Below are 26,156 nucleotides of genomic sequence, written 5' to 3'. Positions count from 1 at the left end.
AGCAATCATAGCTCTTCAGGTGTTTAAAAGACTACATCAAAAGTAAATAAATGACTAGAAAAGCAAGGCTCTATGAGGTTAAAAATGAGACAGTCTCACTTTAATCCCTGCATTCCATGCACTGATTAGCCATATTGAGTCCACAAGAGAGAAATCAAAGAGCAAACATGGAATGTCTTTCTTCTCAACGAATATTTATTTTAGTCTTTTGGAGCACTGTATCTGAAATTAGTAAGTGGGTAAATACATCTAAACCAACACCAATCATAATTTTTCAATGTCTATATTATGGATTTGCACACCTCGGGGATATAGGACAAAGGTAAAAAGAGCTGAAGCTATTTAATTCCTTGCTTATTCTGAAACATTCATTAACTTCAGATTTTTAAGTAAGTGTGTATATCAAAAATAAAAGGGTAACCGTGAGCTTGGCCCAGTGGTTCATGCCTGTAATCTCAGCTACTCTAGAGGCTGATCAGGAAGACCACACATTTGAGGCCAGCCTGAGCAATTTAGCAGGACCAAGTCTCCAAATTTAAGAAAAAAATGGAGGTTGGGGGTGTAATTCAGTGATAGAACACTTACTTAGCAGGGATCCATCCCCAATATCTCAGAAAGTGGGGAGGTAACCACTAAACCAAGAATGAAAAGAAATTAAAGGTAGGAGAATCAAAAAGGAAAAAATAAAATAAAAATTTCAAAGGCAATATACTTACTTATATAGGATATCCAAGAGAAAATGACATAATCATGATTCTATTTGTAGACATTTTCTAGAAAAGACAGAACTACAGAGACCAAACAGCATAGTGATTGACTGGTGATAGTAGTGAAAATAGGGAGTGACTACATAAGGCCACTAGGGAACATTTTAGGGTGATGAGCATGTTCTGTAGCCGGATCGTAGTCATAGCCCAAAATTATATAATTTATTACAACTCTTCAAAATATATGCCCTAAACAAGTTTGATTTTATAGTATATAAATTATATCTATATATATTAAAAAATAAAACCCTAAATATTAACAATATATTTGTTTTTGCAGTGAACATTACACAAATCCACAATGAGTTGATTGATATTCACACACATGAGATTGCAAAATGAATGCCCTGTTTCTCTAGCTCATATGTATATTGGAATCTCCTGGGGAGCTCTAAAATACTGATGTCTATTCATAATGGTAGGCAGCACATGTATTTGTCTGGGCAGACTTTCTGAAACTCAGCATGGTTGTCATGTCAGCCTGGCTTACTCTTTGAAGGTCTGTCCTTCTACACTGTAGGATGTCTAGCAGCCTTCCTGGTCTCTACCCTCTAGGTGCGTATCATAATCACCCCACCCCAGTTGTCTTGCAATTTAAAAATTGATGAAAAAGCAAGCATTTGATACAGTCCTAAGTGACTTTAATGGTAACTTCATCTTTCAGAAAATAGAAGTCGGGGAGGAGAGCAAGCTGTTCTCTTTTTTTTTTTTTTTTTTTTTTTTTTTAGGATTTTAAATCTCCAATTCTTCTGTTGCTTAGTCAACCATCAGAAGCAATAGGGGCAAGCCTTGACTTAGAGTCTTTACTCACACAGAGTTTAGAACACAAGCACCGATGTTCACAGTGCTGTAGACATACAATAAACTTTCAATGAACACATGAATGAAATATAAAATGTTCTATGAAGTGTAGTCTTTTTCTGGTCTGACATTTTGGAGCTGACTTTTCATTGCCTTTTTTTTTTTGTGTGTGTGTGTGTGTATGTGGGATTGAACCCAGGGCTACTGTATTACTGATACACATATCCAACCCTTTTTATTTTTATTTTGAGACAGGATTTTGCTAAGTTGTTTACAGCCTTGCTAAGTTTCTGAGGATGACCTTGAACATGTGAGCCCGTTGCCTCAGCCTCCTAGGCTGCTGGGATTACAGGCTTGCCCCACTGCACATGGCTTCAGATAATTCTTTATGGTGGGGCTGTCTCGTGCATCATTGGATATGGAGCAGCATCCCTGACCCCACCCACTGAATTCCAGTAGCAGCCACTTCCGGTTGTGACAACCAAAAAGGCTGTGACTTAAAAATTCTAGCCAACTAGCCATACACTGTTGCTTCAACCCTGTTTCCTGATGCTTATACATGACCCCAATGCATGGCGGAGTTTGTTACCTTAAATTGCTACAGGCAGTATGATCTTGGCTAGTTATTTAACTACCCTGTAGTTTCTCCATCTGCAAAATTGGATAGTAATTAGTTCTCTTCGTATAATTGTTGTGAGATTAAATAGCACATGTAATGTTCTGCTACATTTATTGGCGCATATTAAGCACTCAACACATATCCATGGTTGCTGCTGCTGGCACTGTGCTAGTACTTAGTCTCTGGCACTGTGTTAATACTTAGACTCTTACCATGATTTACATATGCATTCCTTATTCACAGGTAATTGGTTGTTTTTACTTCTCCATTGTGAACAATGTTGTCCAAGCATCCATTTATTTCATATCTTAGTCAATTCATACAGATCTCACTCATTCACGGGAATCTAGTCTGGAAGTCTAGTTGGCATTTTATGCAGGGCTAGTATCATGATAATTCTTTTGGTAAACATGGAGATGCCACAGCTGAAGGCAGAGAAGTGTTAACTTGATTTTTAGAAAGATAAAGAAGCACATTCTGGAATCTGAGAACTGGTAAACTTGAGTTCAATCAGCCACAAACCAGGACATGATGGTAGATATATAATTTATGAACTCTTGAGACAATGGCCATCTTCAGTAGCCAACATAAATTTTCTAAAAATAATTAGCTAATTTTATTTCCATTTTTTCTTAGTCTACCTACTTCTTAGACTAATCAGCATTGCAGGTAGAAGGAGCTACACAGCATTCTAGGACTTGAGTGGCTGAACTGCTAAGTTGAAGGAAGAAGGCCTAGCCTTGATACAGCAAAGGCTGGGAGGTGTGGGTGAGGTCCCAAAGTGGCTTTGATTGAGGTATGATGAATCCATGAAATGGCCTTTGTAGCTACATGGCTGATTCCAGACCTGAATGGCTATGAACCAAACCTGCCTCTGTGAAAGGCCCCATATCAGGACTCATTGCCCATTTCAGGGCAGCAGCCCTTGCTCCACCTTAAGAACCAGGATCATTTGGATCCTTGACAAGACTTGATATGAATGTCACCCTCCAACCCGATGCCATCCATATAGATATAACTGCAATTTTACAGACAGAGAAGTTATTGCTCATCCAATTCAGAGACTCTTCTAAGAGAATCATGTCTCCTAGAAACACTGGGGTAGATGAGTGATGTTAAGACTCAATTTCAAATAAAAGAAACCAGTTGGAGTTGGTCTTGGTTAATTGCTCTTAACTGAGGTGATTTTTGTCCCTTTAGGGGACATCTGGCAATGTCTGCAGACATTTTTTGGTTGCCACAACTTTAGGGGTGGGGTGCTACTGGCATCTAGTGGGTGGGAGTTGGGGATAATGCTCAGCTACCTCCAATGCCTAGATAGCCCCAACTGCAGAAATTATCCAGCCCCAAATTCAACAGTACCTAATTGATAAACCCTAGTGTAAATTTAAAAATAAACTAATGAAGGTAATCTGGAAGATAATCCATAAAACTATCAATTACTGGGACAATTCATAGAATCTGAGAAGTTGAATCAGTCTGAGAAGTTGAATCCAATTCATAGAATCTGAGAAATTGAATCAGTCTCCAAAAATGAGTATTTTTTTTCCATTTTAACTGTTTATTCATGATGCTGGGCAATATGAGATGGTCTTGGACATTCACTAAGCTCAATTTTACATATGATTTACCTATCAATTCCCAGCCTCAGAAAAGAATTTGATTAGTCTATCCTGGGTCAGAATCTACTAGAAAATTAAACTGTAGTCAAAGAGCAATCATGCAATAGGCACATTCCATGATATTTCATACATCAATGAAAGACATGGGTTTCTGGTGGCCATTCCCATGAGCTGTGATGGTGTTCTTAGAGTACTGCAAATAAGCTGGGTGCTGTGGCACACACCTGTGGTCCCAGAGGCTCTGGAGGCTGAGGCAAGAGGATCGCAAGTTCAAAGCCAGGCTTAGCAACTTAGCGAGGCCCTAAGCAACTCAGTGAGACCTTGTCTATAAATAAAATATAAAAAAGTGCTGGAGTTGTGGCTCAGTGGTTAGGTACCCATGGGTTCAATCCCCAATATATATATATATAAAAGAAGGTACTACAAATAAGGCATTATGCTGTTGCTTCTTCCCATTTCCTAATGGTCTGATACCAACTCTTTTCAATATCACCTTTTCACTTCCTCATTAATGACAGCACATGAACTTCTCAGGCACATGATAATGACTTTTCACAGAGTGCAATGTTTGATTTTGAGGTAGAAAAACTAAGCATAAATAAATCACCTCTTGGGGCTGGGGATGTGGCTCAAGCGGTAGTGCGCTTGCCTGGCTTGCGTACGGCCTGGGTTCGATCCTCAGCCCCACATACAAACAAAGATGTTGTGTTCGCCGAAAATTAAAAAATAAATAAATAAATATTTTAAAAAAAACCAAACCTCAAGCACAAAAAAAAAAAAAAAAAATCACCTCTTCAAGGAAACACTTTAGTTGATATTTAATGGCAAACAGGGACAGATTAAAATTAAGCCAAATACGTGGTGTGAAAAAGAGGAAAGAGAGGAGAGAAAGAAGTTCGGCTTCTGGGAAATTAGCAAACCAAGCCCTGCATTGGAAACATTCTCAAGAAATCTGGAGGTCAATGGTCCATATTTAAACAAAGTCTACTTTACCTAAAGGCATTTTTCTGGAAAAGTCCAATTTTGAATGGAAAGAGACTGTTTTTTCAGCCCATCTGTTGGTATAAAGCTGTGACAGGATCAAAAGAAGCCCTCCAGTGAAAAGGCAAAGTCCACCAACCCAACCAATGAACATGGCATTGCCATATTCCCACCTGGGCAAGTTGGTTGGGAGCTCAGAGCCCCAGAATTTCTGAACGGTGACATGGGCGATGTAGGACACGGGCGCTAAAGTGGTGAGTCCGGCCAGGAAAAACAGAGCTCCCCCGACAACATTGCTGTTTTTCTCCAAAGAATGTTCTCGGCAGCCCAGGTACCTCAGACAGGTGAGTTCCAGGAAGATGGCCACGAGCCCGAGCGAACCAGCGGTGCTGGCCACACACAAAAGGATGCGAGCCACACGCATCTCAGCAGCCAGGTTTTGCCGGGCGGTGTGGCCCTGGCACACACTGCCACGGAAGTCTTGAGTCATACACGTTTCCCAGAGGCCCAGCATGTACCTCTCATTCTGGAGTAAACCCGAGGAGAAAGTCAGCCACTGAGGAATGCACAGAGTCACCAGGGAACAGACATAGCCAGCCACGGAGACCAGGAGCCCCACGTTTTGAGCTAAGCAGAGTGCCCCACTTCCCATCTTGTTCTTTAAAACCAACTTGTTCTGGTGAATCTGTGTCTCTCAGCAACAACCCGGCTGCCTTGTTGGATGGAAATCTTGAAGAATTTGAAGCAATTTGTGCCAGCTTGACTGCAAATGTGAGTCCACCCCTGCTGACCAACCAGAATATAGCTGCTTTTTAAAACAGGTTACCTGGTAAGTGGGCGGCTAGTGTTCAGCCTTAATTAATGCAGGAAAATCCCTACAATTAAAATAGGCCCTACAGAAAACCTGTGGCCACTACAGGGCCAGGTGGGAGGATGGGCAGGTCCAGACAGCTATAGGGAATTAGTGTCAGCAATTTTATTTTCAAAAGATAAACACTTTGGAATGTGGGATTATTAGGTATTAGACTCATGGATCAGGCTCATTTGAAGGAGTATTTCTTCATTTTTAAATTATTTTAAATTTTATTTAATATTTTTTCTTCCAGGGTTTGCTATCTGGTTCCATCATTCCTAAACCTATCTTCACAGGAAACCTCTAATTACCTGCACCTTCCATTAAAGCAAGAGATTGGGATCTTCTTGAATTAAAAAGGGTGGGACTATTAGGGTCCAGCGGCTGTGCTCATTAGTATTTGTTAAAATGAGTTGAAAACTCATGTCTACACAAAACTCACCACAGAGGTTCACAGCAGACATATTCCTAGTTGCCAAAACTTGGTAGCAACCCATCTTCAGTAGGTGAACAGATAGTCATACTGTGGTCCATCAAGAGAATGGAATATTATTCAGCATTAAAAGGAAATGAGTTGGGGCTGAGATTGTGGCTCAGAGGTAGAGAGCTCACCTAGCATGTGTGAGGCACTGGGTTTGATTCTCAGCACCACATATAAATATATAAATTAACTAAATGAAGGTCCATTGACAACTAAAAAAAAAAAAAAAAGAATAGAAAAAGAAATGAGCTACCAGGCCATGAAAAGACATGGAGCAATCTTAAATTCTTAAATGCATTTACTCGGTGAAAACGGCCAGTGAAAAAGCTATGCAATGTATCATTCTAACAATATGACATTCTGGAAAAGGTCAGACTATGGAAATGGTAAAAAGACCAGTGTTCGCCAGGAGAGGGGGAAAGGAAGGATGAATAGTTGGAGCATGGAAAACTTTGAGTTCAATGAGACTCTTCTATATGCTACCATGATGATGGATAGATGACACTATATGTTTGTCCAAACCCTTAGAATGTACACCACCAAAAGTGAGCCCTTGGGCTGGAGTTGCAGTTCAGTGGTAGGACACTTAACTAGCACTGGTGAGGCACTGGGTTTGATCCTTGGCACCACATAAAAAACAAATAAAACATAAAGGTTAAATTCTTTAAAAAATAAGCCCTCATGTAAACTATGGGCCCTGGGCTAAAAATGGGTCAACATAGTGTCATATATATTATAAAAATGTCCCACTATTATGGGGCTATTGCTTGTGCTGTGCTTATGAGTGTGCAGGGGAGCTCTCTGTGCCTTCCGCTTAAGTTTGCTGGGAACCTAAAACTTCTCTAAAACATAAATTCTATTTTTTGAGAGAGAGAGAGAGATTATTGAAACTATCATCTTTTACTCCAGCAGCTCCATAACAACTTCTCATTGCCAGTGATAAAGAAGAATCTTAAAACATTTTTCTATTGGGTCCAGAATCATGATCAAACCCCTCAGGTTGCTATTGTGGTCTGTTCATGAATCCTGCCCCCAGTTCCCATTCCTGGACTAAGTTTTCTGCACACCCTTCTGCATTCATCTCATCACCATCTAAGCCCAACGCTCCAGGTTCCCAATATCTCCTCCTGTGGGGCCCAGGCTCACACCTCTCTCTTGGAGTGCTTTACCCTAATCTCTGCCAGTGAAAATCCAACTCATTCTGGAAACCCCTCTCAAATGACACGTGCTCCAAGAAATGCTTCCTGATCGACCCTGTCCTACACATCACCCTTCATTAGGAGGAATCCCAGGTCTGACACATTGTATTTTGAAGAATAGTGATTAGTGTCCACATGCCCTTGTCTGTGAATTCCTCAAAAGCAGAGACCTTTTAATTGCCAGAAAATCTCACACCAGGCTGAGAGCATCAGTGCATGCCTGTAATCCCAGCACCCAGGAGGGTGAAATGAAAGGATAGCTTGAGCTCAGGAGTTTGAGACCAGCCTGAATAACATAGTAAGACCAAACAAACAGACAATGTCACACCAACAATGCCAACAGGACAGTGTTCATGCTGCCATATGCATGCTCTCTCCAGGTCCTTTGCCTTTCCATAGGGCTCTCACAGATGGCTCTCACTGCTCACATGCTACCCTGAAAATACACAGGGAAGACACTCAGCATCACGGCATCCAAGGGCCTTGTTCAAGATCACAGGATCAGCCAATGTCACCATCAATGGAATTGTTCTCCAGTACACTGGACATCCTATTATCCTTTCTTCCAAGAAAGAGCATAAATAGGCCTTGACTGCATCAGCCTGCCACAAATGTTTATTGAATGGAAGACAGATCCACCCAAAAAGTCCTGCCATCTTTATCCCAAGTGAAAGGTGTGGTTCTATGAGAAAGCTAAGGAGGAAAATATGGAAGCACAGTCAGCTCATCCATTGCTCAATTATTCACCAGGAACAGGAGACTGCTGTTTTCTCCACTTGTAGAGTGAGCACCTGGAGTAGTACCACAGACACATACGTGCTCCCACACACACACTCACAAGAGCATACATGTGCACTTTGCAACAATATTTCTTTGAGAGATGAAAAGGAGAAAAGAAGGAAGAAGTCTTGACCTGCTGAAAAGAGGCAGTGTCTCGCTACAAGAAGGTTGTAATTGCCCCATGGCTCCCAGATACCATCTAGAGGGTGGACGCCCATGGCCAAAGGGGCACACAAGGTGCGATTGTAGCTGTGGCTGGTCAGGAGGCCCTGATCCTTCACTTCAAAGGTAAGGAGGACAAAGACCAGGCTGGGCGAATCCCAAACAGGGGTCCAGTATAAGCCTAGTGAGTTTTGGTCAGATTCTATTATTTTAGGGTTAGTTCCCTTATTTAAAGTCACTCACTTAGACCTTTTTATTAAATGGCTTTATGGAACCACTTCATGGGCTTTCTTTTATGGGGCAAGTCTGAAGGATCCCCAATTTTAAGCAAAGACTCTGAACACACCCATGTTTGTCTCTGGAAGAGCATTAATTAGCTTCTTATAAGGGAAAACTGAATAATCACAGGCTGAACCAAGATTAAAATATTCACGACAATATCTGTGAGCCAATGCACTGATGGCTCCATGTTAACTACCACCCAGGAAATGTGCAGCTGCTTGGAAAAGATCACAAAATAACTTCCACACCTCCTGCAGGGAGCCCTGGGGATTCTGCATGGACTCACATCTGGGAAACTGGTCTCTGCCCAGAAATTCCACTCTATCAGATGTGGGGAGCCATTCTCACACGTGACTGGGTGACTCCCGGTTTGGGTCTGAGGCGCTCTGGCTGGGTGGGAGCTTTCCCGGCCCTCTCCTGATGAGAGAACCCGTCCGTGTGGGGGTGTGACTGACCACTGACCCCGGGGGCCCAATCACTGACCCTGACCTTGGAGTGCGGCCCCCCCCCAACCTTCATTGGATGGAATTCTCCCCTGAATTTCTTGTTCCCCAATAAAAGGCTACTCCCTGGCGAGCTCTCTCTCTCTCTCTCTCTCTCTCTCCTGCTAGCCCTGAGTAATCCTTGCTGCCCTGCAGGGCGGTTAGAGGAGGGAACCAGAGAGGGGAGCCGTCTCGGACCTGGCAATAGAAAAAGGCAACTGAGTCTGTGTGTTTTATTTCGATCTCTGCTAGCTAACTTTTATGCCAAGGACCTCATTAATGAAACCATTGCGCTGGCCGCATGGTGGAATTGGCACCCAACGTGGGGCATTCTAGATTAGTTAGATTGAGTGGGAGCGCGCTATAAAGATAAAGATAAAAAATAAAGATAAAGGAAGTGGTGACAATTTGGGTCACAAAAGTACCTGGAGATATTGAAGGAAAGAGACGTTAAATTAATTAAAATGGGAAATTCAACTTCTACGGATAAGGAAATGTATCTGACTATTTTAGACAGTATATTTAATCAGAAAGGAAAACAGATAAAGAAAACTCAGTTATTACAATTTTTAAAGATTGTAGGTGAATATTGTCCTTGGTTTTGTGAACAAGAGTCTCCAGATTTACTTACTTGGGAGAAATTAGGAAGGAAGTTACAAAAAGTCTTGTCTTTCTAATGAATTACCTGGAGACATAGAAAATATTCAGAAAACTTGGACGGCTCTAGAAGTTTGTCTTTTTGAATATATGGGCCAGAGTTCATGGCCCCCTGAAGACCTGTTAAAAGGCATTCAGAGAGCTGTTAGGTCTATTCAAATGGAAAATCCGCCTGAGGCTAAGTTAATTCCCTTTCCCTTAAACCGTTTAAAAACAAAGGCTCTAGGGGCCAAGCCAAAGGTTAAAAATGTGAACTTAAACTTGCAAGATCAGGCTAGCCTGCAAGGAGATTATAGAGAGCAACATCATAGAGGAGAAACTTCTGAAGCCCTAGAAAGTTCTCCGGAAGAGGTAGACGATCTTCCTGGGGAGGAAAATCTGGAAGAGATTCCTAGAGGGGCTCAGAGTTCTTCTCCGCCACGTGGCTTAGAAGCCCAATTTCAAAATGGCGACAGCGCAGAGTCTGACCATGACTCGCAGTCTGAGGGAGGAGAATCAGACTTTGAAATTCAGGACTTACAGAGAAATTTTAACAGGCTGCGTTTAACACCGCCTGCCCAGGCTATTGGAATTCGGCCAGTACCTACTAAAAGGACAAAATTTAACAGGTACGCTGGATTAACAATGACTTTTCTTACCCCAGTCCAGCGAGGTATTAAGAAGGCTCAAGAATCGGAGGAGGATACTAGCGGTTTTCAACTTTTTCCAGTTTTTGAGCAAGTTAATGAGCAAGATCAGAGAGAGTTCATGCTGTAATCCCATTTAAAACCATTAAGGAACTAAAAAGTGCATGTGAGACATATGGTCCAAATTCGCCTTTTGTACAGAGCCTGATAGAAAATATTTGCTCACAGCCCCTTCCTCCTAGCAAATGGATTTCTTTAGCCAGGTAATACAAACTTCTTATACTTCTGCCCAAAGAGCAGAGCTTCAAGCTCTGATTTGTGCCTTAAATTACTTTTCTAATGAGCCTATTAATATTTATTCTGACAGCTTATATGCAGTCAAAGTTACCAAAAATATTGAAACTTCAGTTATTGGGTATACTTCATCACAGGAGTTATTTCAGTTATTTTATAATTTACAAAAGACAGTGCTAATGCGAAAATACCCATGTTTCATAGGACACATATGTGCCTATACTAATCTTCCTGGACCTCTAGTTTCAGGTAATGACAAAATTGATAAATTAGTAGCTTTTTGTCAAGGATGTCTTCATATGACTGTACACTAGCTTCCCATTCCTTGCATCATCAAAATGCTTCTAGCTTACGTAAAAAATTTAATATTACTAGAGAACAAGCTCGTCAGATTGTAAGCCAATGCCCTAAGTGTGTTATTCACACTCCATCTCTGCCATCAGGGGTAAATCCCCGTGGATTAAAACCAAATAAAATATGGCAAATAGATGTAACTCATATTCCTCAATTTGATAAACAATGTTATGTACATGTCATAGTGGACACTTATTCTAGATTTATTTTTGCCACAGCACGTGCTAAGAAAAATACTCAACATGTAATTTCTCATTGCCTAGCAGCTTTTTCTGTTTTAGGGTGCCCTACACAGATTAAAACAGATAATGCTCCAGCTTATGTTGAAGGACTACAGGGCCCCAAACCCAAAGTTAGGAATTCTAACCCCTGTGCCCTACAGGATGTTCCCATGTACAACCCCCATGTTAAAACCCCACAAGCTGCACGTAGCACTTCCCAGCTGCACGTAACACTCCAAGCTCTATACAATGCCACCACCAGATGTTCCATATAGATAATCCTGGGAAGGCCAAGCTTGAGCAAATAGAGTAAAAACAGGAACTAAAAGAATAGGATGCAATTTATGGGTTTCTTTTCTGAGAACATAAAGTGGAAAAAACAAGTTTACCCCCCAGGTGACCTAAGGGGCTGGACCTAGAGGAACTTAGATAAACCAATAGAATAACTGTTACTGTGCTAGGCTGAAACCTTGCCCCCTGCTTCCTATAAAAACTCTGTACCCCCGAGCCCGGGTGTGCCAGTCACCGAAGCTCCGGCTGAGGTTTTGCTGTGCACCCACAGGCGCCTGTGTGAGAATAAATCCTCCTGCTGTTTGCATCCAGTGTCTCGCGTGGTCCATTCTGGGTTGGGGGATCTGGGGGTCTCTCAATGTAAGCTCTTCTTTTCAACAATTTTGCCAAGAGTTTAAAATTAATCATAAAACAAAAATTCCTTATAACCTCCAAGGTCAAGCCATTGTGGAACAAGCTCATTTATCTATTAAGCTTCAATTACAAAAATTAAAAGGGGGGGATAGGGTTGTGACTCCCCAAAATAGCATTAATCATGATCGACCCGGAGGAACCCCTATCCAGAAGGAGGAGATATCAGAAAAGGATGAAGAAAGACCAGATTGAACCAGCCAAAAAGCTGATTTCATGGGAAGATGTGAAGAAGCTAACAACCTAGGCTTCCCAAATACTTCGACACCTAGGAGAGAACAGGACTCCAGTCTTGATGGTGGCAACAGTAATTGCCCTGCTGGGCTGTCAGGTAAAGGGGAATCAAGTAGACACTTACTGGACATATTTCCCAGATCCACCCCTGGTACATCCAGCTGTGTGCACTGGAAAATCTATTCCAGAATTTACAAATGACTCATTCATGATGGGGGATTTACAGATACTCATATTACTCCCAATCATGTAACTAGATTTAATTACTCTGGCTACAGTGCCCAATTACCTTTGTGTTGGTCACACGATAAACATGCTGGCTGTCTGAAAGTATCATTCGAAGAAAAGACAGCGATTGGTAGACCTAGACTGACAAATAATTCTATTTATGGGGACTTAAAACCTTATACTAGATCAGTAATTAAGATGGGACTTTCCCATAACAAGCCAGTCATTTCTACAAAACCTCCACCGATATCCCACTGTCCAAATAGTTCTACAATTGAGATTGGCACCTTTCCTAGATGGATGGATTGTGTAAATACCTTTCCTGTATACAACATAAGGTGTCTAAAGATAGTGGGTATATTTTAGACTGGTCGCCAAAAATTGATGAGACAATTATGAAGAAATTCTGCTATGACACCTGCAGGATTTGTTAGTAATATTTTGACTTATAGTGAAGGAGGTGTTCAAAAGGATGTTTGGCGTTTAATTGCTGCCTCAAAATTCTTACATTTTACAGATAACTCTTTACCAAAATTTATCGACAAAAACTGTAAGGAGGGATCTTGCTATGGCTTACGAGCCTGTGTCCAATCTCCTTATGTTTTAATTATTGAAAATGTAAAAGTTAAATGGATAGATGACAGATATATTGTTACTTGTAATAAATGTAACCTAACCAATTGTATTACTAGGTATAATGGAGAAAAAGAAGTGCTGATACTTCATCAGCCCTCTTTCGTTTTATTACCTACAAATATTTCAGAGCCATGGTATGCTGATGCTGGTTTACAAGTCTTGCAGCAAATCCATGCCCAGTTAGCAAGACCTAAACGTGATATTGGAGTTATAATTGTTGGTGTTTTGGCGCTAGTCTCTTTTATTGCCTCAACTGTCTCTGCGTCTCTGACATTGTCTCAGAATATTCAGCATATAAAATTTTTTAATAATTTAGCTCAAAATACTTCCAAGGCTCTGCATAATCAAGTAAATATTGATGAAAGGATTGAAACTAAACACCTTAGAGGCAACTGTTATAGACATAGGTAATAAACTTTCAGCCTTAAAATTTAAAGAAAGGCTTAAATGCCATGCTAATTATAAGTATGTATGTGTTACAGCTGCCAAGTACAATGCTTCTCTCTGGGATTGGGAGAAGGTTAAAAACCATTTGTTAGGTATTTGGCAAAATAGTAATAATAGCTTGGATATTCTGGAACTTCATCACCATATCCAAGACATTTAAAATAATAGAGCTAATTTTTCAGATCCTTCTTCTTCGGCTAACCAAATATTAAAGGAGTTGAATGGATTCAACCCTGGAAATATTCTTAAACACTCCGCTTGGTACATTATTGGATTATTCTCTTTGTTGTTAATTCTCTTTTGTGTTGTAACCATAGGATGGCGAGTCTTCGGAACAAGAATACAGAAACTCCAGAGAGTGAACCGCTGCCTCATTGTTAAGAAAAGAAAGGGGGGATATGTGGGGAGCCATTCTCACACGTGACTGGGCGACTCCCGGTTTGGGTCTGAGGCGCTCAGGCTGTGTCGGAGCTTTCCCGGCCCTCTCCTGATGAGAGAACCCGTCCGTGTGGGGGTGTGACTGACCACTGACCCCGGGGGCCCAATCACTGACCCTGACCTTGGAGTGCAGCCCCCCCCAACCTTCATTGGATGGAATTCTCCCCTGAATTTCTTGTTCCCCAATAAAAGGCTACTCCCTGGCGTGCTCTCTCTCTCTCTCTCTCTCTCTCTCTCTCTCTCTCCTGCTAGCCCTGAGTAATCCTTGCTGCCCTGCCGGGCGGTTAGAGGTGGGAACCAGAGAGGGGAGCCGTCTCGGACCTGGCAATAGAAAAAGGCAACTGAGTCTGTGTGTTTTATTTCGATCTCTGCTAGCTAACTTTTATGCCAAGGACCTCATTAATAAAACCATTGCGCTGGCCGCATGGTGGAATCAGACCCAACATGAGTCAGAACCCCATAAATAGGAGCTCACAGTTCTCTTTCCATCCCACTAACCTGGATCAGGCACCAAAGGCCTTGGCAGTAACTCTTGTCAAGGGGCTTACAATTCAATCAAGTGTGTAACCCTCAAGACTTTGGACTCCTTTCTGGGACTCTCCTCCTCCTCCCCCCATCCTCCTCCCCCTCCTCCCTCTCCTCCTCCTCCTTCCCCTCCTCCTCCTCCCCCCTCCCCCCCCCTCTCCTCAGTGCCCCGCACATGCTAGGCAAGTGCCCTACCGCTGAGCCACAATGCCAGCCCCCGCTTTCCTTCTTTTTTCCTCTCAAAAACCTTGCTTGGAAAGATGAAATCAAGGCCAAGTTCATCCTACATAATGTCCTCTCAGGTTATTCAGTGTGAGCCAGAGTGACAAACAACTTCATTTAGCTCAAAGCATTTTGAATAGGGTAATATTTACATTCAATGACACATGAACATATGAATGACACATTTTACAGAGATTGGTATTATGGAATGGATGTTTTGGGATTTTTTTGTGGGGCTGGGGATTGAACCCAGGGCCTTGTGCATGCAAGGCATCATTCTACCAACTGAACTATATCCCCAGCCCCTGTTTTGGATATTATGATATGAATTCAGTTGGTCATGCACAAAGATTATAAAATGCCTACTCAGGGCCCATTGTGTTGCAGGCTTTGCCATTAGGCCATTCTCCGTCTTCTTGACCACTTCATCCCTGTGAGCCACAAGAAAGTGGAGGACTTGTAGGAATGGCAAACTTGTTGGGAGGATTCAAAGTCTGTGACTTATATTTCAAGGATGGCAGATGCTATGAGACTGACCCATGACCTAAAATTATCTGGGTCCAATTTTCTAAGCAATTTCTCTTTTCAATTATTCTATTGGGAAGAGGGATGCATCAGTGATGAGAATAGAAACGTTGACTTCATCTCTGAAAGCCATTAAGTGGACTGAAAGAAATAGTGTCAAATACAAGCTAATTGTTCAAGTTGATTATGTTTGCTATTTTAAAGATCCACATCAAAGCGTTCCAACCATTTATGCACATATGCATCCATCCAAATAATAAACAATTGTGGAGTACCTATGATGTACCAGATGCTGTACTAGCCACTGACAAGACAAAGATTTGAGGTCAGACACCACTTGGGCAACCATAAGGGAGAAGTGATGTGGCTGGGCTGGATGCAGGGATGTGCAGGAGGTAGACAGAGCAGAGAATGAAGCATGAAAAAGAGGCAAAGGAGACCATTCGTGGATTTGATGCTGGGGAGGAAGCATCAAGGGTGCATTACCATTATGGAAAGAGGCTTCTGTTACAAGTTTTTGGTGGCAGGAGTGAGATCACCTAGGTCTAGTGGGGAAATGTGAACAGCTGAGTCAAGAGCCTCAGAGACCTCTTAGCTATCCCGAGCAAATGGACTCCAGTGTGCTCAGCAAGTCACTCAGCTGTTGGTGGACCAGGATGAGAACTGAACAGAAATGGGTTTGAATTTTGCCAATGCTACTTATTACTTAAAGGCCGCTGGGTGAATTTCTAAACCTCTCTGAGTTAGAATGACCTCATTGAAAATGCAATGGCATCATAGAGTTGTAGAAGAATGAAATTCGGCCATATGTATTATGGGGCAGTACTTAGCCCATACTAGGTACTCCAATAATGGCACCTGCTCTTATTGTGATCAGTCTCATGCATGGAGTTGGGGCTCCCCAAGGAGACAGAGAAGAAAATAGGCAGAGAATAGAGGGAAGAGTAGAGTCTGTGTCAGAGAAGCCAGGGAAGGATGAGGCTGCAAGGACTTGGGGCCTTGCTAGAATGATTTTGGTGCTGTGATGAGTTAGTATAGATGGTATGTTGGAGCTTGAATGGAGCAAGAAGGAGGGATGGAGAAGCAGGATGGGGTAGAGAGGAAAAGCAAGTTGTTGCAGGTTGACTTGGGGGATTTGTTTTGTTTTGCTCAGAGAGTGACATGGAATGTGTACAAGATAAATATATTGACTTTTATTTTTACCTTCTCCCATAGCTCTCATAATATAGCCTCTGAGTAATGTGGGAGGCCAACCTTACGGGTGACTGAGTTACACTCCCCAGCTGGGTGCTGAGGTGCTCAGTCACAGAAATGGGTGTGTCTTGCTACAGCCCCAGGGTGAAGCTATGCTCACCTGTTCCTTTGTAATATAACCCCTTGCCCTGTTTAGGATAGAATCTTCCATGGAAGTGCCTTGTGTGTGTCCCCTTCTCTTACTGTGCCCTTGGGTGTGGCCTACCCAGGAGTCAGTCAACCTGCTGACAGTGGACATCATGAAGATAGACTCAGCCCCCTGAACCTGACCCCTTGCCTCATTTGAATAACTTCTCCTCAATAAAAGGGGTCAGAGCATGCTCTCTCTCTCTCTCTCTTTCTGCGGACCCTTAAGGTCAGAGGAGCCGTCACAGCGACCCCAAAGAAAAAGGTATTTGTGTCTCTTGTGTGGTTATTTCGTGCAGCCCAGTTAGCCCAGTTTAACTAGAGTGACCCCTGAGCCTTTTAGTCGCGAGAACAGAAACCTGGCAATTGGCGTCCAAAGTGGGCCGAAAGGTCTTTAAGCCGCTGGGACAGAAGGGACAAATTCTGGCTCCTAAGGGGACTCCAATTTAAATATTAAAGAAAGTTAATGAAGTTGAAAGTTCTCTCCAGAAGTTAAGCATACTTAGGATTGCAGAATATTGTGGGCAGAATTGTAGAAAGTAAGTGAATTAGACAAAAGGAAAATCTGTGACGTTAAAATTTTAAATATTGGGGTATAATTGTAGAGACTCTAAATAAATAGAGTTATTAAGATGATTGATGGGCTATGTTGTTGAGTCCTCTCCAGGGAAAGCGAGCTTTTGTGTATTTTAAAAAATTGTTTGTATAAATCTTTATAAAAGATTTTTTTGGGGGCTAGGATTGTTGCTCAGTGGTAGAGTGCTTGCCTAGCATGGGCGGAACCTGAGTTCGATCCTTAGCATCACATGAAAAAAAAAAAAAAAGAGGAGATTTTTTGGCCTTTATGTTCTAGAAGTTTGCGCTAGGAGAGTGAGAAAAAGGGAGAGAAAATGTGATGTTTACCTGGAGAGAAATAAGTTTCAATTTTCTATTATTTTTTGTCAATACTCAGAAAGTATGTACAGACCTTTTTACTACATGATTGTCCTATGAATCAGATTGGCTGTAACTCAGCCACTCCGGACAAGAGACTTTAGCCTCTGCTGCTGGCTGCTCACTATGGGGAAGCAGCTCACTATGGGGTCCTAGCCCCTGCGGCCGGCAGTGCTTTTAATCCTTGAATTACTTGACCTAAATGCCAAACACAGACTAATTTAAGATCTGATGGTAATGCTAGCGTTCGCTGCTAAAAAGCCTTTGGAGCACCCACGTGCCACAGAAAAAAGTGCAGGATGTACACGAGCTGCAACCGCAGGTCGCAGAGACAGAACAAGCTGCTACCGCAGTAAGATCTTGGCCAGGCGGGGGAAAATGCAGACAAAATCAAACAAAATGCAATCGGCTAGGAAAATTTGGGGAACTTTTGTTCCGAAAATGGGCAGCGGACTCCATGTTGTTTTCATCACCATGGTAACCATGGGGTGCCTGGCCGGAAGAGAGGCTTCCTGGTCCCACCTTCCACACTTTCGTGGGCTTCCGATTGGTTCTTCCACAGTCACTCAGACAGGACTTCTAGTCCCGCCTTCCAGCCAATAACCTGTACTACTGTGTCTCAGATTTCTACCGGAGCTCCTCAGAGCCTGTATTTTTAAAAATGCCTACCTGTAAATGCTAACGAAAGATATCTTTTTCAGACAAAATTTAATTCCACAGGTTTTTATGTTACAGTCCTAAATTTAAGTTAGTTCTAAGTTAAATAACCTGACTTTTCTCTATAGTTGTGTTACTAAATAATGTTCTATTGATGAGATATCAAACATGCTTCTTTATATTTTACTTTTAATTTTGGAGGTTATGAGGATGCATTTGCTTGCCACAGGAACAAAGCCGGCAATGTTCCTGTGATGACCAAAAAATCCTTATTCTCATTTCTGACTATAAGAAGTAAATATGTATGCACAAGGATTTTATTTCAGTTACATCAAGTGACATCACATAGAAGAGTGCACTCCTAGTTAAAAATAAATTAAAATGGATCCAAATATTTTAAGATCACGTGGTTACGTATAAAGTTAATACAATTATAATTTATGTTCTTAATATATATTTTTTAGATATGTAGATAACCTATATTTGTTAATCTATAGAATAATTAGCATATGTCTAATTGATTAGTTAATATATATTTACCTAATTGTTTTTCTTCAACAGAAAACCCATAATTTATGTTTTATATTTACATTTATCAAATACTCTGCCTTTTCAGTTACAGATATTTGAGATAAATGTGTTTACTATAAATTTACTTTTAAGTAAAAATACAATCTTCAAGAAGTTTCTAATTCTCAAAGTTACTGTTCAAACTCATAAGATGATAAATAATTATAATTATGTCTACAAAATATCTAAGGATTTTAACTATTTTCATTGATATTTCTTATCAAAGTATAATAATTTGTTTATAGATTCTAAGGTTTTCAGAAATTGTTCCAAAGTATAACCAAAAAAATTTTCTAAAAGAAAAAGATGCTTCAACAAAGAAAAAGCACACATGGATCCTAAAAAGAAGAAAGAAATCATCTTTGGGTAAAACAAGGTCTTTATATTCATTTTCCTAAGTAAAAAAGATTTTTATATTGTTATCTAAACAAATGATGTAAAAAGTTAGAACAATTAAAAAAGAGATTTATATACACTAAACTGACTATAATTAATTTAAGGATATTTCAGGTTATTTTCCTAATTTAACTATACTAATATGAGCTAAAATTTTGTCCATATTTTGACATGATAAACACCTATTAAAATGTAAGTTTATTTCTTTAAAGAAAGATCCTTATTGCCTAATAATTCTTACTGTTTAAGATAAAGATTAACTTAGGTAAATAAATTCACATTGTTGATTAAACATTAAGTATATTGAACTACCAACTTAAATCCCGATTTTAACAATTGTCCTTATATACTAAAATTGATTAATTCTAAGACACTGAGATACTAATTTTTACATATTTTGTTTGTTAAATAATTATAAAATTAAAAAAAAACATTTTATTAAGACTAATGTTCTCCAAATTAAAGTTATATATTAATTTTAAACAATAAAGGTTACAAACTTAAAAAAATTCATTGATATTATATAAGTTCTCTAACTAGATCTATTGTCCATAAAAAATACAGTAAGATTTATATACTGCTCCCTACACAGAAAATAACCTTCATCATATTTTTTAAAGACAATTAAGAGATACCTATGTAAAGGATAATATTCTAAAATATAGAGATTTTGAGACCTTCTCTCAAAAAGATTGAGGATTCTTTCTAAATTGTTAGGATGGATCTACTAGTCTATATTAAAAAAATTTTAATAATCAATAAAAGGTAAATCTATTCTTAGTCATTTAAATACTTGTACTAGGGCTGGGGATGTGGCTCAAGCGGTAGCGCGCCATGCCTGGCATGCGTGCGGCCCGGGTTCGATCCTCAGCACCACATACCAACAAAGATGTTGTGTCCGCCGAGAACTAAAAAATAAATATTAAAAATTCTCTCTCTCTCTCCCCTCTCTCACTCTCTCAAAAAAAAATAAATAAATACTTGTACTATTATCTATAACTTAAACTAATAATACTATGACTTATGCCAAGCCTTTACTTAAATTTATTAAATAAGGAAAAGGAGGAATACAGGATCCCAGAGAGACACTAGATTTTACAAATACTTTAAAAGTTTTTTCTTAAATTGTAATATTGAGAGTCTTAATGTTACTGAACATGATTCAGTAAATTAAATCAGATATCAAAGGAGAGTTTAAACCAGTCATCATGATAATGACTGAGAAACCTGGCCCAGGAAGGTCAATTTCCAGCTACAGAGCTTATAGCCATGCAGCTTCACGAGCTTGTCAGGTAAATAAAAATTATGAAAAGACTTGTATGGACCCATTTTCCAGGTCCACCTTTAATGTGTCTTGCAGTGTGGACTGGAAAGTCCACCCATGAATCTAAATTAATTGTCCTGACTGTAATGGTCAGTTATACCTATATATTGATTCTATGGTAAACAGACTGTCTGAAAGTATCTTTAGAGAAAAAGACAATGTTGAAATAACAGATTGTTCCGCATCTGTATGGATGGCGGCTATGGACTACATGTAAGTAACACCAATTAAGGGCCAGTTCTGTATGAGGGATCTCTCTTCATCTGCCTCTCTCAGCTTTGTCACTATATTACTGTTTGTCTATGGCCTCTCTCCTTCCTTCCTGAACACATCCCCACCAGCCCAGTGCTGTGAGCTGGGCCCTCCATGGAGAAGAAACCTGAGTTTGCTGATCCTAGGGTAAATGCTGGCATGGAGGCCACGGGGGCATTATCTATCAAGGAGACAGAGAGCCCTCTTGGGGACGATGCCATGCACACTCCACATCACCCTGTTTGGCCCCGGAGAATGGCTGGTTAGCCAGTGAAGGGTAAGATTCCTCAAGGGAGGGACAACCTAAGACAGGCACAGTCGCAGAGGGGCCATCAGGAGAAAATTTGGGGGCCAACAGAGGTGAGGCAAAGAACCTCACCCCCCCCACTGGTGCAAAGGCCTAATTCTTCTCCCCTTTTGAGAGAGGTCTCCTGCCCCATGGTTGCTTTGCTCCCCATGCCCAGCTCAGATCAGAACCCTAGTGACAGAGACTAGTCAACAGTGACTGCCTGCTCACCACAGCAGGAGACAAATGCAGCTACAGGAATGGGCCATGTCTGGATGCTTTTCTCTTTCTTGGTTCCCATTTTTTTTTCTATGCCTTTCCTTTTCCTTTCTTTTCTCATCAGGGTTCTCCTTTGACAATAAATTTAATAGAAAAGGAGAAAATGTTAGAATAGCCTTCAGTTGCAGCTAACAGCTACGAGCATGTAGAGTTTCCTCACAGTATGGTTACACTAGGCAGAAGATGATTGGCTTATGGATATTGTCTTGCTTATGAAGATTGATAGGCATGCCCCACTCAAACCCTGTAATAGTTGTGTACATTCCAAAAAGAAACTGAGCTACTGGACATTGACTTGAGGTTTGTCACCAGCCAGTTATCACCAGGTAGCTGAGGTAGCCAAATAGCCGAGCAACAAATTGACCACACCAGTGACAGAAACTTATGCTAGACAGCAGATAAAAAACCCAAGCCAGCCAATTATGCTGGACTTTAGTGACTAAGACTACATTTACCTTTATGGACAATTGTTGGAAAGATTATTAAAATAAATTTTTCCAAGGGTATTTGTATTACTGACAGACCTAATTAACTCCTTAAATATGAGAGTGAAGAGAAAAAATGATAAATATCCTGTAGCCTATGAGAATACAACTTATTGCCTCATTAATTATTGCCAGCTAATATTTCAGAACTATAATATGCTGAAGTTAATATTCAGGCTTTAAAACAGGTGTATGTCTATTAACCAGACCTAGACAAACTGCTGGTCTCATAATCCCTAAAGTAACTACTTTAAATATTATTCCTTGCTTATTCAATTTTGGCCTTTGTGGCTATGTCTTAAAACTTACAATATATAGATTTCCTTAATGTTTGACTTAAATTACATCCGGCTTCCTTCATGGTCAGATAAGTACTGATGAAAGGGTGAGAACTAAGTAATGATGTTCTAGAAGACAATGTAATAAATAATGTGAGTGAGCCCTTTGCTCTATGGTTTATGGAGAGGCCTAAATGCCATGGCAATAAAAATGTCTGTTACTGTGGCCAAACACAATGCCTCCCAATAAAATTGGGAAAAGATTAAAAATCTTTTGATGAGTGTTTGGCAAGGTAATAATAATCCAGATTATTGTGTTGACTGTTATGAAGATAATATGTTTTCTACTAATTCTTTTTGTGTTTCAATAGCAGATTGTGATGACCTTGACTGAGTTACACTCCCCAGCTGGGTGCTGAGGTGCTCAGTCACAGAAATGGGTGTGTCTTGCTACAGCCCCAGGGTGAAGCTATGCTCACCTGTTCCTTTGTAATATAACCCCTTGCCCTGTTTAGGATAGAATCTTCCATGGAAGTGCCTTGTGTGTGTCCCCTTCTCTTACTGTGCCCTTGGGTGTGGCCTACCCAGGTGTCAGTCAATCTGCTGACAGTGGACATCATGAAGATAGACTCAGCCCCCTGAACCTGACCCCTTGCCTCATTTGAATAGCTTCTCCTCAATAAAAGGGGTCAGCGCGTGCTCTCTCTCTCTCTCTGCAGACCCTTAGGGTCAGAGGAGCCGTCACAGCGACCCCAAAGAAAAAGGTATTTGTGTCTCTTGTGTGGTTACTTCGTGCAGCCCAGTTAGCCCAGTTTAACTAGAGCGACCCCTGAGCCTTTTAGACGTGAGAACAGAAACCCGGCAGAGTAATTTAGCCCAACTAAAGGGAATGTGGTATCGTGGTGTTTCATCAGTGTCATGGACAGAGTCAATCTCAGCAGAATCCCTTCATTTCTTCCCTGATGTCTCAAAGCAGCAGTTCTTAGCCAGTCCCAGATGTGGCCCCCAGGGGACATTTGGTGATGTCTGGAGACTTTTAGGATTTTTTTTTTTTTATCAGAGGGATGCTACTGGCATCCGGTTGACAGAGGTGTTGGCATCTGGTTGGCACAGTTAATCTCTGACTAACAGAGATGCTCTTAGTCATTTACAGTGCCCAGGACAGTCCTCACAACAAAGGGTCATCTGGCCCCAAATTTCCCAAGTTCTGGGGTTGAACAAACAGGAATTGAAGCAATGTTTATTGAAAATCTACTATGTGCCATCCTTAGCAGCAGAAATAGTGTGCTGAAACAGTCCCTCGTTCCCTTGGGGAAAGCAGACCACACAGATCAGCAACTGAGCTCACTTGTTTGAGGACTAGCGTGTAGAAAAACAGAAGCTGCTAAAGGGGCCCTACTAGCCTCAATAGGTCAGAAAGCATTCTGGGAAGGCAAGACTTCTAAACACTGCAACAAAGATAAACCATTGGTCAGGGAAGGGGCACAGGGACCCGAGTGGGCCGAAAGGTGTCCAGAAGAGAAACAGCAATGCAAAGGTGGGGAGGTGAGAGTTGCACAGTCACCCCAGGTGTGGAGATGGTGACTGGGATGCAGGGCAGGATCAGGATGGTGAGGGAGTCCTAGGGGCCCTGCCAGCTCACCAGCACCATGGTGGCTCCAAGGCTGGTTTGAGGATGGAGAGTGATAGGAGCTGTATTGGCCCTTACCGTGGGGGCTTTCACTTGCACTTTGGCTTGACAGAGCCATGCTGGAGACATGGGCTGATCCCAGGTGTGTTGGCAATTTAAAGGAGAGCTGCTAAAGGCCTGAATAGAGGGTATAGCCATGGGAATGCAGAGAAGAAAAGGGGAGATTGAGGAGGCAGCAGTGCCACAGTGTGGGGTTGTTGGGGGATAGAGAACAAACAAGTGTGAGGACTAAAGGAGACTCCTGAGTGTCTCTCTTGGTCCACTTATACAGTCACAAGACAACTTCTGTGGTTCTAAAGTGATTGAGGCAGTTCATAACCAGGGCTTGAAGATCATGGCTGAGTCAGCACAGTGGTATGTGCTACCCACTACTTGCAAAGCTGAGTCAAGAGGATCACAAGGTCCATGCTAGCTTCTGCAACTTAGGAAGACCCTGTCTCCAAACAAAACAAAAGGGCTAGGAGTGCAGCTCAGAGACAGAGCACTTGCCTAGCATTTGCAAGGACCTAAGATCCATCTTCAGTACTGGTGGTGTACAGGAGGTAGATCTTCTGTGATAAATACTCTTCCGTCCTTGAATTACCTGGATACACTGGACTAACTTGAGAAAAATCAGGAGTAACAATGTGTTAAGTGAAAAGGAAGATATCTAGAAGACGTCTTGTGAAGGTATCTAGAAGAAGTCTTATAACTTCATTAAATCTGACTATGAATGGAGTTCTACTAGGACACTGTGCATAAGAGAATAGGAATTGTTATGTCCAGGAACTATAATCTGTGTCATCAAATCTTCAAAAAAAACAACCTTGATAGGAAGATATTGGAATGTGACATTTTTTTTAACACTACAAGGATGAACTCTGAAAATAAAATCTAAGGTGAAAGAAACCAGACATGTGGGTTGCAAACACTAAAATTCTGCTTATATGAAATAACCAGAATAGATCAAAAACAGAAAGTACATTAAAGATTCACAGGGGTAGAGAGAGGAGTGGGGAGTTCATGGGAGGGGAATGAATGGGGAATGCTCATGGCTGCAGGGGGTGGTTTTGGGGTAATGAAAATGTTCTAAAACTGATGGTAGAAATGGCGATACAGCTATATCAACATATAAAAATCACCGAGTTTATATTTTAAATATAAGAATTGTGTGGATATACATGAAGGAGTACAATATCAATTCTGAATAAAAATAATTAGTACACTAAGAAAACAAAGATATTTAGAAAAAAAAGAAAAGTTTATTTGATCAAAGATGAATTTTTAAAGAACACTAAATGTAAATATGTTAATAGTTTTGAAAGTACTGGGAATTCAACCCAGTGCATAACAAACCCTAGGCAAACATTACACTAGTAAGATATAGAAAAAAATTAAATAATATTTAATATAGAAGTCCTGCTAAGACACATAAAACAGAGGGGACTGGGCAAATATCTTAGATCAATAAAATAATTAGCTAAAATGAACTGAATCTTTAAAAGTAAAAAATTAGTGCAAATGTTAATAATGTTAAAAAATGTTCACAGGGAGAGGAGCTAGGGTTGCAACTCAGGGAAACAGCACTTGCCTCACAAGTGTGAGGCCCTGGGTTGGATTCTCATTGCCACAAATAAATAAATCAATAAAGGTTCATCGACAACTAAAAAAATTTTGAAAACAAAGGTGAAGGAAACAGAAGAAGAGAAGAGGGGTAACAATAAAAAAAAATGAAAAACAAGGGACATTAGAAAAAGAAATAGAGGAAACAGACTTAGCAAAACATAAAAAAATTAAGATTCTGAACATGGAATAACTACTAGGGGAGAGAAAAGAAAACTAACAGACAAAAAGTAACCTCCATATCACCACTAAAAGAAATTGGCAGAGAACACTCCTACACACTGCTCTTCAAAACTGGGCTGTAAGGAGACTAAAAAAATCAAGGAGATGACACACATGAACGTACGAGTTGTAGATAATTCCCATTAAATATGAGGAAATACCTTAAATCAGGTACGTCAGACTCCAGTATCTCATAGGACGCTTTGATCTTTCCAAACGGGTCGCCATTTTCATTCTGAAGTCCCAAGAAATACACAGAACCAAGGAAAAGATCACAACCCCTGTGCAGTTCTCCACTGAGGCCCCTTCCGAAGCGCATTCTGCCGTTTGTCCACACGAGGGCAGCACGAGACCGCTCCAAATGGACTGGCCGCCCACTTTCCCACTGATGTGAAAGGGAACCCTGCACCTGGGGCTCTCCTGATGGTGGACCTGTCATCGACACAGTCCGGCTGCACCGGGGAGTCCTTCCTCGTCCTCATGAGGCTAGGACACTCACTGTCAATTTGGGGAAACTGGAGAGAAATCAGGCTTGGCCGCCCCCCCCCCACACACACACACACCCCTCCCCGGGACCAGGCTCTGAGACAGCCCGGGCCGATCCGGATTTGGACCTCCTGGGTTCTACACCTGCGGTCTGAAGGGGCATCCACAAGTCCCGGAA

At 41.1% G+C, this 26,156-nt stretch overlaps 1 long non-coding RNA gene across 2 annotated transcripts in view; it reads right to left on the bottom strand.

Moving 5' to 3' along the window:
• Positions 1-25,798, bottom strand: part of LOC144371799 (uncharacterized) — a 69,270-nt gene extending 43,472 nt beyond the window's left edge. For both annotated transcript variants that reach the window (XR_013431928.1, XR_013431929.1), the window contains exon 1: positions 25,654-25,798. This is a non-coding gene — a long non-coding RNA (uncharacterized LOC144371799). The remainder of the gene's footprint in view (positions 1-25,653) is intronic.
• Positions 25,799-26,156: the final 358 nt, after the last annotated feature.

This window comes from Ictidomys tridecemlineatus, chromosome X (assembly GCF_052094955.1).
Source record: "Ictidomys tridecemlineatus isolate mIctTri1 chromosome X, mIctTri1.hap1, whole genome shotgun sequence".
Classification (NCBI taxonomy): domain Eukaryota; kingdom Metazoa; phylum Chordata; class Mammalia; order Rodentia; family Sciuridae; genus Ictidomys; species Ictidomys tridecemlineatus.
The sequence above is the reverse complement of the archived record's forward strand: the minus strand, read 5'-3'. Positions and strand labels throughout refer to the sequence as shown.